This window comes from Eubalaena glacialis, chromosome 3, assembly GCF_028564815.1.
Source record: "Eubalaena glacialis isolate mEubGla1 chromosome 3, mEubGla1.1.hap2.+ XY, whole genome shotgun sequence".
Lineage (NCBI taxonomy): Eukaryota > Metazoa > Chordata > Mammalia > Artiodactyla > Balaenidae > Eubalaena > Eubalaena glacialis.
In genome coordinates this window covers 141,341,188-141,357,725 of record NC_083718.1, presented here as the reverse complement: position 1 = coordinate 141,357,725, position 16,538 = coordinate 141,341,188, and the positions used below count along the sequence as shown (strand labels likewise).

Below are 16,538 nucleotides of genomic sequence, written 5' to 3'. Positions count from 1 at the left end.
AGTTTGTCTATCGGAGACACCGCTTATAGATGGATACTTTCTCTTGGTTCTGCGCTTGCTATATTGGTGACTTACAGTCTGAGGCGGCAAACAGGACGAAAAAAGGAAAAAAGGATGAAGTAAACGGACCGGGGGCCTGTAGGCCGCTGCTATTGCTGCTGCCAATCAATAGGCGTTAGTGCCCCGGAAGTGGCTGACCTACTGGGTTTGAAGCGGGGGGTGGGGCGTTTCTCTTACTACGGTGGCCGGGGAGCTCTAGGTGCTTGTAGCTGCGGCGCTGAGCTCGGGGTGTCTGCGTGTGTGTCGGCTGCTTTTGTGGCGGCTGCTGGTGGAGCTGGAACATTTCCCGGTTGGTGGCTCCTGCACATTGTTTACATTTCTCCAGTTCTGTTTTCGGTTTTTCGGTGAGGGGTCGACTTGAGGTTCCTCTGACTCCGCTAGCCTCAGAGAAGGTTGGGACTTAGTGTCTCCGGTCCTTCCAAATGACCGGGTTTCTTGGGGGGCCCTGCCCTCAGTGGAAACCCAGTAGCCAACCGTTTAGGCTCTCTGAGGGTTTTGGCGCCTCCCTCATCTCTGTTTCTGGTGTAATTTGTTTTCTGACTCCTTGCGCTTCCTGGGCTCCAGAGCTAACGAACCGTAAGCCTTCCTGTGGGCAGCTGTTCCCCCTCTCCCAGAGGCTTTTCTTACGTGTTTCAGGCACGATCTCTCGTCCCCTAAGCTATTGCATCCATTTAACTCCTTCCCTGTTTCTCTCCATTAAAAAAAGAACAGAAAAGAGAAAAAAAAATCCCCCCAAATCAGATTCTCAAGATCTCAATCTTCTCATTCCTAACTCCTTTATCCCTTTTTAGGCCTTTGTTACTGCTTCAGACTCTTAACACATTTGCCTGAATATCTTAATGCTTTTCCATTCAGACATTAACGTTTAATCACTTTATTTGATTCTTACTCATCCTCAACTCTTCGGCTTCCATCCACATGTCAGGGCTTTTTAGGTTGGATGTTCAAACACATTGTTATGATGACTGGTGAATACGAGAGACGTCAACGAACAGCCAAGCCTGACTCTGCTTACGAAGTTTATACTTAAGATCTATTTGGCTTACATTTTTGTTTTGTATTGATTATTTTCCCACAAGGGGTTCACTGCTACCCTATGGTTAGAGGAGAATACCTCGTCCTACAGCTCTTTGTATCTGAATTACTTAGATGGGATTTTTTTTCCCTTCTCCTACTCGAAACATATGTCCCCAGTAGAATTTTTGCGGTGATTTTGTGTCAATTAATAGCAGATAGACACAAGGGAATGCTCTTTCGTCCTTGGTTGTTTATGATTTGTAATTAGATTGTGAGTCATTGAAAGTACACAGAGGGATTAGAAAAGCTTTGAAAGGTAAAGTCTGTGTGTGTACCAATTTACAAGTAAATAAAGTGTCTTCCCTGAACAAGGGAGAGTTTCTAATTAGTCGAATAATCTGATGCTATATTGAATTAATTATCAGTTCTTTCACTGTAAAATTTTGGGAAGTGTTTAAAGTTAAAAAGTAGCCAATATGAGAACTTTTATAGTTTAGTAAAAAGAGTTTAAAAACCATTTGATGCTCCTTTTTCTGTAAAATGGAATACAAATATATTGAAAAGTTTATTTGTTGTGATTGTTTATGAGATATTTCTCTCTATATATATTTTAAATTTATTTAATTTATTTAGTTTTGGCTGTGTTGGGTGTTCGTTTCTGTGCGCCAGCTTTCTCTAGTTGCGGTGAGCAGGGGCTACTCTGTTGCAGTGCGCGGGCTTCTCATTGCGTTGGCTTCTTGTTGCAGAGCACGGGCTCTAGGCACGCGGGCTTCCGTAGTTGTGGCTTGGGGGCTCTAGAGCTCAGGCTCAGTAGTTGTGGCGCACGGGCTTATTTGCTCTGCGGCATGTGGGATCTTCCCGGACCAGGGCTCGAACCCGTGTCGCCTGCATTGGCAGGCGGATTCTTAACCACTGTGCCACCAGGGAAGCCCCTTCTGCATAATTTGATAGATCTGGTAAAACAGCATTGTTTACTATTCAGTAATGTTTTGTAGACAGAAATTTTTGTACTTCTTGTCTTTCTGGGGACCATGTAACTTAAATAACTTTGCAGCTTTCTTCTATTCTGAGTATTTTACTATTCTAATAGTAAAATTATTGTTCTTCTTTAGGAGTCAAATATAATCAATAAAATATAAATATTAATACTTGTACCCAGTCTAAATGAGGTTATTCCTAATTAATCAGAAATGGTTTTAGCCATGCTTAAGAGTGGGGCTAAATGTATGATATTTCAGAATTAATTCACTCATGAAATTCTTTATTGGATAAATGATATGAGGCTAGACATTACTCAAATTTGAGATTTTATTCATTTAGTAGGCATTTATTAAATGCTGCTTACTATTTAACTTTTGTCACAATATCATCAAAACATTTATTGAGAACATCCTCTTGTCCTCAGCTCTGTACCAGATGCTTTAAAGCAAGAGTCCCTAACCCCCGGGCCACGGACTGGTACTGGTCTGCGGCCTGTTAGGAATGGGGCTGCCCCGCAGGAGGTGAGTGGTGGGCGAGCGAAGCTTCATCTGCCGCTCCCCATCACTTGCATTACCACCTGAACCATATTCCCCTCCCCACGAAACTGGTTCCTGGTGCCAAAAAGTTTGGGGACCGCTGCTTTAAAGCATTATTGCATTAAATCATTATACCAACTCATTGAGCTATTGAGTATTATTTACATTTAGCAGATGAAGAAACTGAAGCTCAAAGAATTCAAGTAATTTAGTCCAGTTCCTTTTGACTCTTCCCACTTACTACAGTTGCAAAGATTTGTTCACTACTCTGGACTATATAAAGAGCATTAATTCAATAAATACTTGCTAAGCAGCTATTACATACCAGATACTCTTCTAGGTGCTGGGAATATAACAGTGAACAAGAGACAAAAGTCCCTGCTCTTAGGGAGCTTACACTCTATCAGAATGTTTGACATGTAAACCTTGCCTTCAAGAAACAAAATATAGCCAGTATGCGTTAGGTTTTATGTGTTTTAGAATGTTAAGGTTGAAAAGAGAGACTAACCAAGGAATATTTCATGAAGAAGATGAGATTTGATCTAGAACTAAAATAGTGAGTATAAATTTGATAGGTAGAAATTGGGAGGAAAGTAATTCCAGTTTGAGGCATAAAATGAGCAAAATTCTAAATTGTAGGAGAGAGAGATTAGTGGGAGGGACAGTTAACTGGACTGCTTTGTATCTTCATTTCTTTGCATATACGTGCGCAGTGTTGGCTGAATTTGAAACAAATGTTTAAATGAATGAAGCTGTGGCAAGAGCTCAGATACCAGGCAATGAGGAATTAGATAGATCTAGTGTTATTATTGTGGGATTTAAAGAAAAGAATTAATTGGATAACTGTTGGTGAAAGAACCAATAAGCACTGTTAATTATTGCATGTTGGGAGTGGCATGGTGGCCAAAGGAGAAGGGAGGCTAGCCTACCAGGTTTGAACTGAGTGGGTCAGGTGTATTGTAGATTTACCTGGGATGAGGGCTTTTTATTTGTTTGTTTATTTTATTCCAAGATGCACCATTATTTTATGAACTGCCGTGAAAGAAAAAAAATATTGCCCATTAAACATAAAAAGATTGTCAACTGTAAGATGTATTCAGTTTCAGAGTTTAAAATGTAAAAATGTGTGATCTAGAAATGATGAAATAAGGTACTCCTCATGATGGTTCGTGAGCCTTGTAACTACTTAATTTTTTTGGACTGTTTATAAATGTTTGTAATCTTTGACATGCATTCAATCATTTAACACGTATTTATTTACTAGGCACGCTTCTAGGCCACAGTGATATAGTGATGAGTAAATGCAGTCTCTACCTCATAGAACTTATGAGGGGAGGCAGACATAAATCAAATATTCCATCAAAGAAATGTAAAGTTGCAACTATTGTAAGTTCTATGAAAAAGGACTTGATGTTATACAGAAGAAAAACTGTTTACAGAGGAGATAAGAGTGTGGATGAGGAGAGGCCAGATGAGAGATGGTAATATCTTAGACAAGGTAGTGGTGAAGACAGGTAAAAGTGGATGGGTTTTAGAGATGTTTAGGAGGTGGAACTGGGTGATGAATTGGATATGAGGAATGAGGGAGAGAAAGGTGCCATCAGCCACCACTAGCATTTTGGCTTATGTAACTGGATGGATTGTGGTACAGTTCATTGAGGTTGAGAACATTGTAAGATGACTGGGTTTGGGGGGACATGCTTTGTTTGTTGATATTTTTTCACCGTGGCATCAGTGTTCAAGGTTTATGTCGTAATTATTCTTTTTTTTCCTTTTATGTCATTGTTTAAGTTAAGTATGTTTGAGGAATGCTGTACCTGAAATAAGTTTTTTCAGTATTTTTTCCCTTGAGTGGGCAGGGATAAGGTTCTAGATGAAGGCTTTTGGAAATATGTTGGTATTTGTTTTGAATTTATATGTAACATATTCAACCATTTATATGAATAGGTAACTGAGTAATACAGCTCTATATCATTTTTATTTGCACTTGGGATTTGGCAATAAATTGGGCATCTGGTTAAATTCTAACTTCATTCAGTTGGTGTATGTGTAAGTATAAATGTGTATTAGGGAAAAAAGACATGCTTATGATTTTCTTTGAAGTAACTCCATTGTGTAGTTTTTGGTAGATATTGAATTAATACAGTCAGTTATTATTTAAATTTTACATTTCATAGTAAAGCAGTAGAGGGTACAGAGCAAAAAGCTTGGGCTTGGAGTCAAATTGCCTGGATTCAAGGTGTGTTTTGCTATTTAGTAGCAGTATGATCTTGCAAAAGTTACTTAGCCTTTGTTATTTTTTAAATCTATAAAATGAGGATAATAATAGTACCTGCCTTATAGAGTTGTTGTGAGGATTAAATGAGATGTTATGTGTGCATAGGTTTACAAAATTTCTGGTACAGAGTTTGTTTATTATTATTGTTATCATTATTATTATTATAGTGATGTGGTGTTTGGGATCATCTGTACTTCTGTAACAACATTTTAATTTAGAGTTCCTTTTTTTTTTTAAGTTATTATTCGGGGGTGGGTTTTTTTTTGTTTGTTTTTTATTATTTATTTATTTATTTATTTTTGGCTGTGTTGGGTCTTCGTTTCTGTGCGAGGGCTTTCTCTAGTTGCGGCGAGTGGGGGCCACTCTTCATCGCGGTGCGCGGGCCTCTCATTGTCGCGGCCTCTCTTGTTACGGAGCACAAGCTCCAGACGCGCAGGCTCAGTAGTTGTGGCTCACGGGCCCAGTTGCTCCGCGGCATGTGGGATCTTCCCAGACCAGGGCTCGAACCCGTGTCCCCTGCATTGGCAGGCAGATTCTCAACCACTGCGCCACCAGGGAAGCCCCTAGAGTTCCTTTTAACTAATAGATCTTGATTGGGGAAAAAATCGTTTGGTAGTCATATTTGGATTTGGAGACAATATTATACAAGACAGCTTTTGTTTATTCGCAGTTGTCCTAGGTGAGTCAGCACATGTCATCTTTCACAGAATTCTCATCAGAGATTATGGTTAGTCTACAGCTATAATTGGAAGTTAATGATGGATTGGCTTATAATTACTTATTATTTGTTAGGGTTATTACTTTTATTTTTAGTCCAACCTGTCTGAACTTTGTACTGGCTTTTAGGTCTTATGGATAGGGTGAAGACATAGTTAAACGTTATAAAGTCTGATCAGCTGCTCTAAAGTCAATTTAATTTCCATCATACTTTTTTCCCCAACTTTTTTTCTTTTGAAAGTTTCAAACCTATACAAAAAAGTTTAAAGAGTAGTACAACAAATACCTGTATATCCTTTACCTGGACTCACTAGTTGTTAACATTATGCTTCTTTTGCTTTTTCGCTTTTTCTCTAACACACACACACACACAAATGCACACATTTTTTTTTCCTTGCTGAAGCATTTGAAAGTAAGGTGGAAACATCATGATACTTTACTTCTAAATACTTCACCATGCATCGCCTAAGAACTAGGACATCCTCCTACATAACTATAATGCCATTAGCATACCCAAATAATTTAATTTTGATATGATAATATTATCTAATGTGTAGGCCATATGAAAAAATTCAGATTTACCCAGATGTTCCAGTAATGTCTCTTATAGCTTTTTAGGAAAAAAACACTGAATTGAATAAGATTTCATTGAATTGTATTTGGTTGTCGTGTCTCTCTGTTTTCTTTTATCTAGAACAATCCTCACCTTTTCTTTTTCCTCCTATCTTCCTTCCTTTTTTTTTTTTTTTTGGTGTTTCAAGACATTGACATTTTTGGAAAGTCTAGGCCAATTGTTTTGTAGAATGCCTCACAAAATGAATTTGATTGTTTCTTCACAGTTTCAGGCTAAATAGTTTTTTTTCAAGACTGTTACATGGTAGTTATTGTAAACTTTCTATTTGATCACATCAAGAGTAATGTAATGATAATTTGTCCATTTATTGGTGATGTTACGGTTGATCACTTAGGTTAACCAGATTCCTACATTTTAAAGGTGTCTTTTCCCTTTTATACTTAACAATTAATCTGTGGAGGTGATACTTTATCATTAGATATTCTGTTTTCCAACAATTTTTTTTCTATACGGTGGCTTTAGTAGCCATTGATGAACCTTGCCTGAATCAATCATTGCATTGGTTGTTGCCAAATAATGGTTTTCCAGTTCTCTCAATCCTTCTACATATGTTTGCTGGCTATTTTCTTTAAAGAAGAGTTATTCCTCCTCTCTCTTTTTATTTTATTTTAAAGGAAGATACAAAAAATATATATATATTTATTTATTTATTTGGCTGCATTGGGTCTTAGTTGCGGTGAGTGGGCTCTTTGTTGAGGCATGTGCGCTTCTCTCTAGTTGTGGCGCGTGGGCTCCAGAGCGCACGGGCTTAGCTGCCCGGCGGCCTGTGGGATCTTAGTTCCCTGACCAGGGATCGAACCCTCGTCCCCTGCACTGGAAGGCGGATTCTTAACCACTGGAACACCAAGGAAGTCTCTCTCCTTTTATTTTAGTACTTCTATGTACCCAAGGATTCCTTTTTAAAAAACGTATCCAATGTGATGATCTGTTACCATTATGCTTTTTGATGACTGAATTATCTCAAATTTGTTTAGTCCCTTCAAACTAGTTCCTGTGGCCTTTTCATATGTCCACATTGGTATTTGGGCACCTTCTTACTTCTTTGTACAATAAGGTGTTCCAGGCTCACCTTGTATATTCTACTTGGAATCAACTATTTTACAGTGGAGCCCTCGTTCATTTTAGTGGAAAATGGTACTTAGAAACCAAAATTTGGGCATTGAATATACTCACTACTACTACGGTTGTTGCTTCTAGGCCCTTTAAATGGTTACACACACACACACACACACACACACATTTTTTAAAAGAAATCATGATTTTATAGGATACCTTCAATTCAAGTTCAGAACCACAGAGTTCAACTTTACATTTCCTCAGTTCATATTTGTATCTCCCTTTTCCTACAGGGAGAATTCTGATTCTCAACCATATCAATATATTTACTCATTTAATCTGCCCTACACACACATATGATAGTTTTGGAATTGCTATACTGGTACTCTCTCCTGCAACAGATTTACCAAGTAAAGATTTCTTTGCCACTTTATGTCCTTATAATATATCCCACTGAAGATATATAGTCAAAGAAAGCAGGTGTTCAAAGGTATTTGAATGATTTCTTCTGTGATTATGTTATCAATTTAAAATATAGTTAAGTTCCTACTAAACCACTTTTTAATAGACTCTTTTTGTAAAATCGGTTATCTGTAAAACTACTAAAGTAGACATAATAATTTAAAACTTTATCATAATATATAGTAATAGGGAGCTCTAGGATAGTTATATCAGATAGAAAATATGCAGTTTTTATCTTTATAAGGCTTTAAATTTGTAGCTCTTTTTTCAAATTGATATAATTTTTTATTATTTAAAATTAGAAATGATGAGAAAAATGACATCAGGCAATTCCATTTGTAAGCCAAAACAATTATGTTTGTGAACATTTTAAACAGTGCTCTTCTTTTGACTGATGATACAATTCAAGCATTAATCTTTAACAATAGACATAATTGTTCAGGGTACTTTATTAACTCATTCCTAAAAAATATGGCTAGTGTTTTCCTGTATTGACACCCAGAATAGAAAGATTTATGTTATTTGTATGTCCTTGTTCTTTGCATTTGAAGAATGCCAGTTATGACTGTGTGTTACCCTGTGATTTTTTTTCATGTGTGAATGTTCTCATTGGAAATGGAAAAATATTTCTCTTAATTATTATAGCATTTTATATTTTTGTTGTGAGACATAACCACATTCATTCTTAAGTTCTGGTTAGTTATAAACATGTTGCTTATTGGAATGCAAGGTTAATGGGGACAGGAACTGGGTTTCGTGGCTTATTATATTTCCCATAGTGCCTTATAAAAGTAAGTACTCCAGTACTTGATGAATGAATAAATGTGATACTTTGTGTTTAAATGATATGTAATACTAGTCTCAATAATATGGATGCACCTTTTTCTTGACAAAAGTATCTAATGGAATGGGACTTGGAAAAGATCTTATTGGTATTTACTTGTTACAAATCTCAAAGTCACTGTGTCTCACACTGAATTCCCCATCTTCCCTTAGCCTTTTCCTCTTGGGTTCCCTTTTTCTGTTAAAGGTATCATTATTCTCTAAGACATCAGACCTGAAATTTCAGTCATTTTATTCTCTCTCCTGTATGTGGGCATATAAACATTCATATATTTATATGATGTTGCTAGTTCTACCGTCTCAGCTTGTTATTTGTATCTCCTTATTCCTTATCCCCTTACCAGCACTCTGATTGAGGCACTCATTACCACTCATAACAATCTTCTGACTAATTGAAGGAATTAAGAATATTTAATGTGGAAAAGAGATGATGGGGTGGGGTGAAGAGCAGGAAATATGTCTTTGAATATCTGATGGACTATCAAATGGAAGAGGGATTGATTTCAGAGAGCACAGCCAGGACCAGTTACTAGAAATTAGAAGGACATAGACTTTTGGTTCCATATGTCTTTCAAGCAAGTGTAGGTGTTTAAAATTAGCTGATATCATGCAGTTGTATGGATACTCTAGAGCAGTTATGTTAGTAGAAAAAAAATAGTTTAAAATATTATCAGGCTTTTAAACTTGCAGCTGTATATTCAGCTCAATACAAAGCTCATTATACACTGAGCTCCCTGTTTTGGGAGTGTTCACTCAGAGGCTGGGCAAATGCACTTGGCAAAGATGTTGTAAAGGAAATCTTGCTGCCATATGGGTGGATGAACTGATTAGCGATTAGTGAGCCCGAACCAGAGAGCAGATCAGATTCCTAGGGATAGGAGTGATTTTTTGTTTTTTGTTTTTTGCTTTTTAAACTTACACATTTTCTTTCACTGCTCCTCCCCATCCAAGCAGTGCAAGTTAGGAGAGATTACTGGTAGATTGGAGTGTATTGTGTAGGAAAATGGTCAAGAACTATTAATAGTACTACTTAATAGTTACTAGATGCTTTTAAGTTCCCTTTTAATCCTAAGATTCTGACATCCTTCAGTTCTTAGAGAGGTTAAGTTCATTTTATTGATTAAATGATTTGACTCACTATGTTATTTCTTATATGTAGACTGTGTACTTAATACCTTGCAAAGTTGCACTTTAAAGTATGGAGGCTGCAAACATTCATATTTATCGTGGACTCATCAGAGGTTACTAAAGTACTGACAGAGTTCTAGAGTATCCATACAACTACATGATTAAAATTTATTTATCAAACTATAGTCAATATTATGTTCTTCTTAGAGATAAGATCAAGGAATGTTTAAGACAGCCCAGATAACATTAATAGTTCCTACTGTAGCCTTCAACCATTTAGGTTGGTTATGGTGATGACTTTACAGTCTGTGAACATGTAATACTCAGTGCTGCATAGGTGGAGATTTTTGCCTATAGGAACTTGATACAAGTCATATGTCAGGGTAAGTGTCTATTCAGTACTTAGGTTTTTCCATGTAAGTTTCATTTTAGATTTAAGAGAAGAACACCTAAGTTGTACCTTTTATTTATGTCATCATTATGAAGTAGCTGTGCATTGATTTAGTGTCTTTAACTGGAGGATGCAATCCTAAAGAGTTCTAAGAATGCTCACAAGATGTATCCTTTAGGCAAAACTACCAAGCCAGTTTCTGGATGTGCGTGTCTTACCCTTATTATGTTGCTTGTCCCTTTTCTCAATCTTTTTATCTTTATCTCTTACTGCCATCTACGTTGCCTAACTGTTAGCTCTGAAAGAGGGCAATCCAAGTAAATATTTCTAGTGCTCTCCCTATCTTCATATTTGCTACTTACAAAAAAGCGTGCTGGGTTTACAAACTGAACATTTTTAGGCAAGTTCAGGGCATGAAGATAGAAGACTGGCAAGTGTAGGAAAAGCAAAGGAATAGAAATGGATACAATAGTTGACGTTTCTGTAAACAAAGAACTGAGATGGAGAAAAGAAATGAGAGCAGAAATGACAGACCAACATATTGAGAGACATTCAAGGTCAGACAAGGGATTGATATTTGTTACTAAAAATGCAAGCAGGTAGAAGAGGTTACAGTAGATGAAAATCTTCCTCACAGTTCAATTTATTTGATGGCATAGCTAAAAGCACATCAAAAATTCTAAATCAATATCTGTATTTCTTTTGCTGCAGAATACCATTTGGGGAAGATGCCCAACCATACACAAATCCTGGAATCCTGCAGTGTTTTTATTGGTTGTGCTGCATGACTGAGATATATTCTGTAGAATCAGTCCCCTAAAGTTCTGTCAGGAGTTTTTACTGGCTTTAAATCCTCAGTGGATAAAATATTCTATTTATTGCCATATGGGGGAGGCTGATTATCCTTATCTGCTCTTCAAGGACATTGATTTGAGTACCTTTTACATTTATCAGTTTATAATTTATCGACTATCTTAATGTGTGGTTGTGGTTAGAAAAGTGACTCTCTAAAAATGACATTTGGGTCTCAATCGATGATTTTCATATCAAATGTTGTAGTTCTGTCTTCCAAAACTGCTCTGTTTAGTCTTCACTCTGCACTTCAGATCATTAACAATAAAGTTGAGGAATGAACCTCATCTAGTGGCTTTATCTGTGTTTACTGAGGTAAAGAGTTTTCTCCTCTTTAATGCTATTATTTTTAAATTAAAAATGGAATCGTCAGAATGTAAACAGCAAACAGAAATATGGAAATGGTGGATGATAAAATTTGTTGTAGTATGCGTTAGTGAAGAATGTCTACTTGAAAAAAGTGTTACCAATTTCTCTGAAGTTTTAAGAAATAAACCATAAATCCCTTCTAAAAAGTATTTGGAAATTGTGGAGAATGTTATTTGGATGGTTTTTTAGACTGAGGCTCTGACAACACTACATAAAATAACCAAGAGTTTTGGCGTATCATTTTTTTTTTTTCCTGGAGCAGTCAAACCATGTATTTTAAGTATCACAGGAGGTTGAAATATACTGGATAATGGGTAAATCATCTCTTCACTTTATAATTGATAGACTAGTGAATTTTAATTCATTTTTAATTTTTTTTTTAAATCAGGAAAGCTTTGGGAAAGGGAATTTGTAGGTGAGGATAGTTTAGAATTGTGGTTTCTTCATTTGTATGTTTTTTTTTTCTTTTATAGTTAAACTAAAAGTACTGTTTGTCTTGCCTTTCCCTGGCTTTTCTCACACAAAAAGAAAAAATTTCTTTCTTCATTGATTTTTTAAATTATTATATACATTTTCTTCCAGCTTTATTGAGATATAATTGACATACAGCACTGTATAAGCTTAAGATGTACAGCATAATGATTTGACTTACATACATCATGAAATGATTATCACAATAAGTTGAGTGATCATCTGTCATCTCATATAGATACAAAATTAAAGAAATAGAAAAAACATTTTTTTTCTTGTGAAGAGAACTCAGGATTTACTCTCTTAAGTTTCATATATAACATACAGCAGTGCTAATTATATTTATCATGTTAATTACATCCCTAGTACTTATTTATCTTACAATTGGAAGTTTATAACTTTTTTTTTTTTTAAATAACTGGAAGTTTGTACCTTTTGACTACCTTCATCCAACTCCCCCTCTGCCATCCCCTCCTCTGGTAACCAGAAATCTGATGTCTTTTTCTATGAGTTTGTTTGTTTTTGAAGTATAATTGACCTAAACACTATGTTAGTTCCTATTAACATAGTGATTTGGTATTTTTATACATTTTAAAATGATCACCACAATTAGTCTAGTTACAGTATGTCACCATCCAAAGATATTATGTAATTATTAACTATATTCCCTATTCATACCTGAGACTCATTTAAAGAAAATATTTTAGTAGACTGAATGGATGCAAGTATTAATTTATGCTTTTTCCTCTTTCCAGATCTCACCACATTTATTTTTAGGAGAAAAAAAATTGTGAGTTAACAAGGGGTAGCCTCCAAGTCATTTTACTCAGCTAAAGCTGTTCTGGGGAATTACATTGAGGAAGTTAAGTTTTGTAAATGACTAAATAGCTGAATCTGATGTCTTTGAGAAACACAAGAATAATGTTGTTTATCTTAAAAAGGAAAAAAGCACTTTGCCTCAGCATTTTTATCTTTCTCATAGGCTGCTTAGGAATTTTGTAATAGAATGTCTTCTCTGTAGATTTCTTAGTTGAGCAGTTTAAGTTGTTTTTGTTAGAATTTAACATAACCTGGACACATTTGTAATTTCCTGTGTTAAGTTTTTCATTTGAGTGATTTATTTTTGAATAATTCTGTTATTTTAAAAGAGGCTCAATGTAAACAATTTAATAAAGAGAAGTACAAAAAAGAAAGTAGAAATGACATTGCATAATGTCAGCAGAGAGTCTCAACATGAATCGTACCTTGTTAAATAAAGCTTCTCCTAATGTTAAAAAAAATGATATTGTATCTCTCAGAGATTTCCACTTTTAACATTATGGACTTCTTTTTTTTTTTTTTTAAATATTTATTGGAGTATAATTGCTTTATATTGCTGTGTTAGTTCCTGCTGTATAACAAAGTGAATCAGCTATACGTATACTTATATCCCCATATACCCTCCCTCTTGTGTCTCCCTCCCAGCCTCCCTATCCCACCCCTCTAGGTGAACACAAAGCACCGAGCTGATCTCCCTGTGCTATGCAGCTGCTTCCCACTAGCTATCTATTTTACATTTGGTAGTGTATATATGTCAGTGCTACTCTCTCACTTTGTCCCAGCTTACCCTTCCCCCTCCAATGTCCTTAAGTCCATTCTCTATGTCTGCGTCTTTATTCCTGTCCTGCCCCTAGGTTCTTCAGAACCATTTTTTTTTAAAGATTTCATATATATGTGTTAGCATATGGTATTTGTTTTTCTCTTTCTGACTTACTTCACTCTGTATGACAGATTTTAGGTCCATCCACCTCACTACAAATAACTCAATTTTGTTTCTTTTTATGGCTGAGTAATATTCCATTGTATATATGTGCCACATCTTCTTTATCCATTCATCTGTTAATGGACACTTAGGTTGCTTCCATGTCCTGGTTATTGTAAATAGTGCTGCAGTGAACATTGTGGTACATGACTCTTTTTGAATTATGGTTTTCTCAGGGTATATGCCCAGTAGTGGGATTGCTGGGTCATATGGTAGTTCTATTTTTAGTTTTTTAAGGAACCTCCATACTGTTCTCCATAGTGGCTGTATCAATTTACATTCCCACCAACAGTGCAAGAGGGTTCCCTTTTCTCCACACCTCTCCAGCATTTATTGTTTGTAGATTTTTTGATGATCCCATTCTGACTGGTGTGAGGTGATACCTCATTGTGGTTTTGATTGTGGTTTTACATCACATGTAAGTGATATTGAGCATCCTTATATGTGTATGTTGGCAATCTGTATGTCTTCTTTGGAGAAATGTCTATTTAGGTCTTCTGCCCATTTTTGGATTGGGTTGTTTTTTTTTTTGATATTGAGCTGCATGAGCTGCTTGTAAGTTTTGGAGATTAATCCTTTGTCCATTGCTTCGTTTGCAAATATTTTCTCCCATTTTGAGGGTTGTCTTTTCGTCTTGTTTATGGTTTCCTTTGCTGTGCAAAAGCTTCTAAGTTTCATTAGGTCCCATTTGTTTATTTTTGTTTTTATTGTCCTATAGATTTTGGATTGTCGTGTTTTTGTTTCCAGTTGTCTCCAGGTATTTTTTGATTTTTTCAGTGACCTCAAAATCATGCTAGTAGACATTGGTTGTTTACTAGCATATTGCTTAGCTTCCATGTGTTTGTGCTTTTTTGCAGTATTTTTCTTGTAGTTGATTTCTAGTCTCACAGCATTCTAGTCAGAAAAGATTCATGATATAATTTGGATTTTATTAAATTTACTGAGACTTGTTTTGTGGCCTAGCGTTTGATCTATCCTGGAGAAAGTTCCATGTGCATTTGTAAAGAATGTGTATTTGGCTGTTTTTGAATGGTATGTTCTCTATATATCTTTGAAATGCATTTGATCTAATGTGTCATTTAAACCCCTTTCTCCGAATTGATTTTCTGTCTGGATGATTTTCAGTTCATGTAAGTAGGGTGTTAAAGTTCCCTACTATTGATGTTATTGTGTTACTGTCAGTTTCTTCATGTCTGTTAATATTTGCTTTATGTATTTAGGTGCTCATATGTTGTGTGCTTATTTATTTATAACAGTTATATCTACTTCTTGGACTGATTCCTTGATCATTATGCAAGCTCCTTCTTTGTCTCTTGTTATAATCTTTGTTAAAGTCTATTTTGTTTGATATAAGTGTTGCTATCCTGGCTTTCATGTCCATTTGCATAGAATACCTTTTTCCATCCCCTCACTTTCAGTCTGTGTCTTTAGATCTGAAGTGAGTTTCATGTAGGCTGCGTATGTATGGGTCTTGTTTTTGTATCCATTCAGCCACTCTCTGCCCTTGTTTGGAGTATTTAGTCCATTTACGTTTAAAGTAATTATTGATAGCTATGTAATTTTTGCCATTTTGATAACTGTTTTGGGTTGTTTGTGTAGTTCTTTTTGTTCCTTTCTTCTTCTTTTGCTCTTTTCCCTTGTAATTTGATGACTAGCTTTAGTGTTGTATTTGGATACCATTTTTCTTTTTTTTTTTTTCTGTGTATCTATTGTAGTTTTTTGCTTGGTTATTATCATGAGGTTTATATATAGCAATCTCTATGTATTTATATGATTGTTTTAAGTTGCTGATTTCTTAAGTTCAAACACATTTTAACAACAATAAAATTTGTTGTAGTATGCGTTACATTTTTTCTTTTTTTTTTTCTGTGTATCTGTTGTAGTTTTTTGCTTGGTTATTACCATGAGGTTTACATATAGCAATCTCTATATATTTATATGATTGTTTTAAGTTGCTGATTTCTTAAGTTCAAACACATTTTAACAACAATAAAATTTGTTGTAATATGCGTTACATTTTTTCTCCCCCCACCACGTTTACTGTTTTTGACATCATATTTTACATCTTTTTGTTTTGTATATCCCTAACTAGTTATTGTGGATGTAGGTGGTTTTACTACTTTTGTCTTTTAACCTTCCTACTAACTTTGTACTTGGTTGGTTTACTACCTTTATTGCATATTTGCCTTTACCAATGAGGTTTTCCTTTTGTAATTTTTATGTTTCTAGTTGTGGCCTTTCTTTTTCATTTAGAGAAGTCCCTTTAACAATTCCTGTAAAGCTGGTTTGGTTGAGCTGAGCTCTTTTGGCTTTTGCTTGTCTGTGAATCTTGATCTCTCTGTCAAATCTGAGTGAAAGCCTTGCTGGGTAGGTAGAGTCTTCTTGGTTGTAGGTTTTTCTTTTCATTACTTTAAATGTATTATGCCACTCCCTTTTGGCCTGCTGAGTTTCTGCTGAAAAGTCAGCTGATAGCCTAATGGGAGTTCCTTTGTAGCTTGTTGCTTCTTCCTTGGCTGTTTTTAATGTTCTCTTTATCTTTAATTTTTGCCAATTTAATTACTATGTGTCTTGTTGTAGTCTTTTTTGGGTTGGTCTCATTTGGGACTCTCTCCGCTTCCTGGACCTGGACGTCTGTGTCTGTTTCATTTCCCAGTTTAGGCAAGTTTTCAACTATTATGTCTTTCATACATTCTCTGCTTTTTTTCTCTCTCTTCTTCTTCTGGGACTCCTGTAATGTGAATGTGAGTCATTGTGCAGAGGTCTCATAAACTGTCCTTGTTTCTTTTTATTACTTTTTCTTTTTCCATTCAGGTTTAGTGATTTTCACTACTTTGTCTTCCAGCTCACTGATCCATTGCTTATATCGTGCAGTCTTCTGTTGATTTTTTCTGTTGTATTTTTTATTTCAGCTACTGTATTTACCTCTGTTCATTCTTCCTTGT

At 35.7% G+C, this 16,538-nt stretch overlaps 1 protein-coding gene across 1 annotated transcript in view; it reads left to right on the top strand.

Annotated features, from left to right (window-relative positions):
- The first annotated feature begins 253 nt into the window (after positions 1-253).
- ATG4C (autophagy related 4C cysteine peptidase) overlaps positions 254-16,538 on the top strand; it is an 88,808-nt gene continuing 72,523 nt past the window's right edge. Inside the window, exon 1 of the mRNA XM_061186492.1 lies at positions 254-349. The gene's annotated coding sequence lies outside the window, so the exon portion shown is untranslated. The remainder of the gene's footprint in view (positions 350-16,538) is intronic.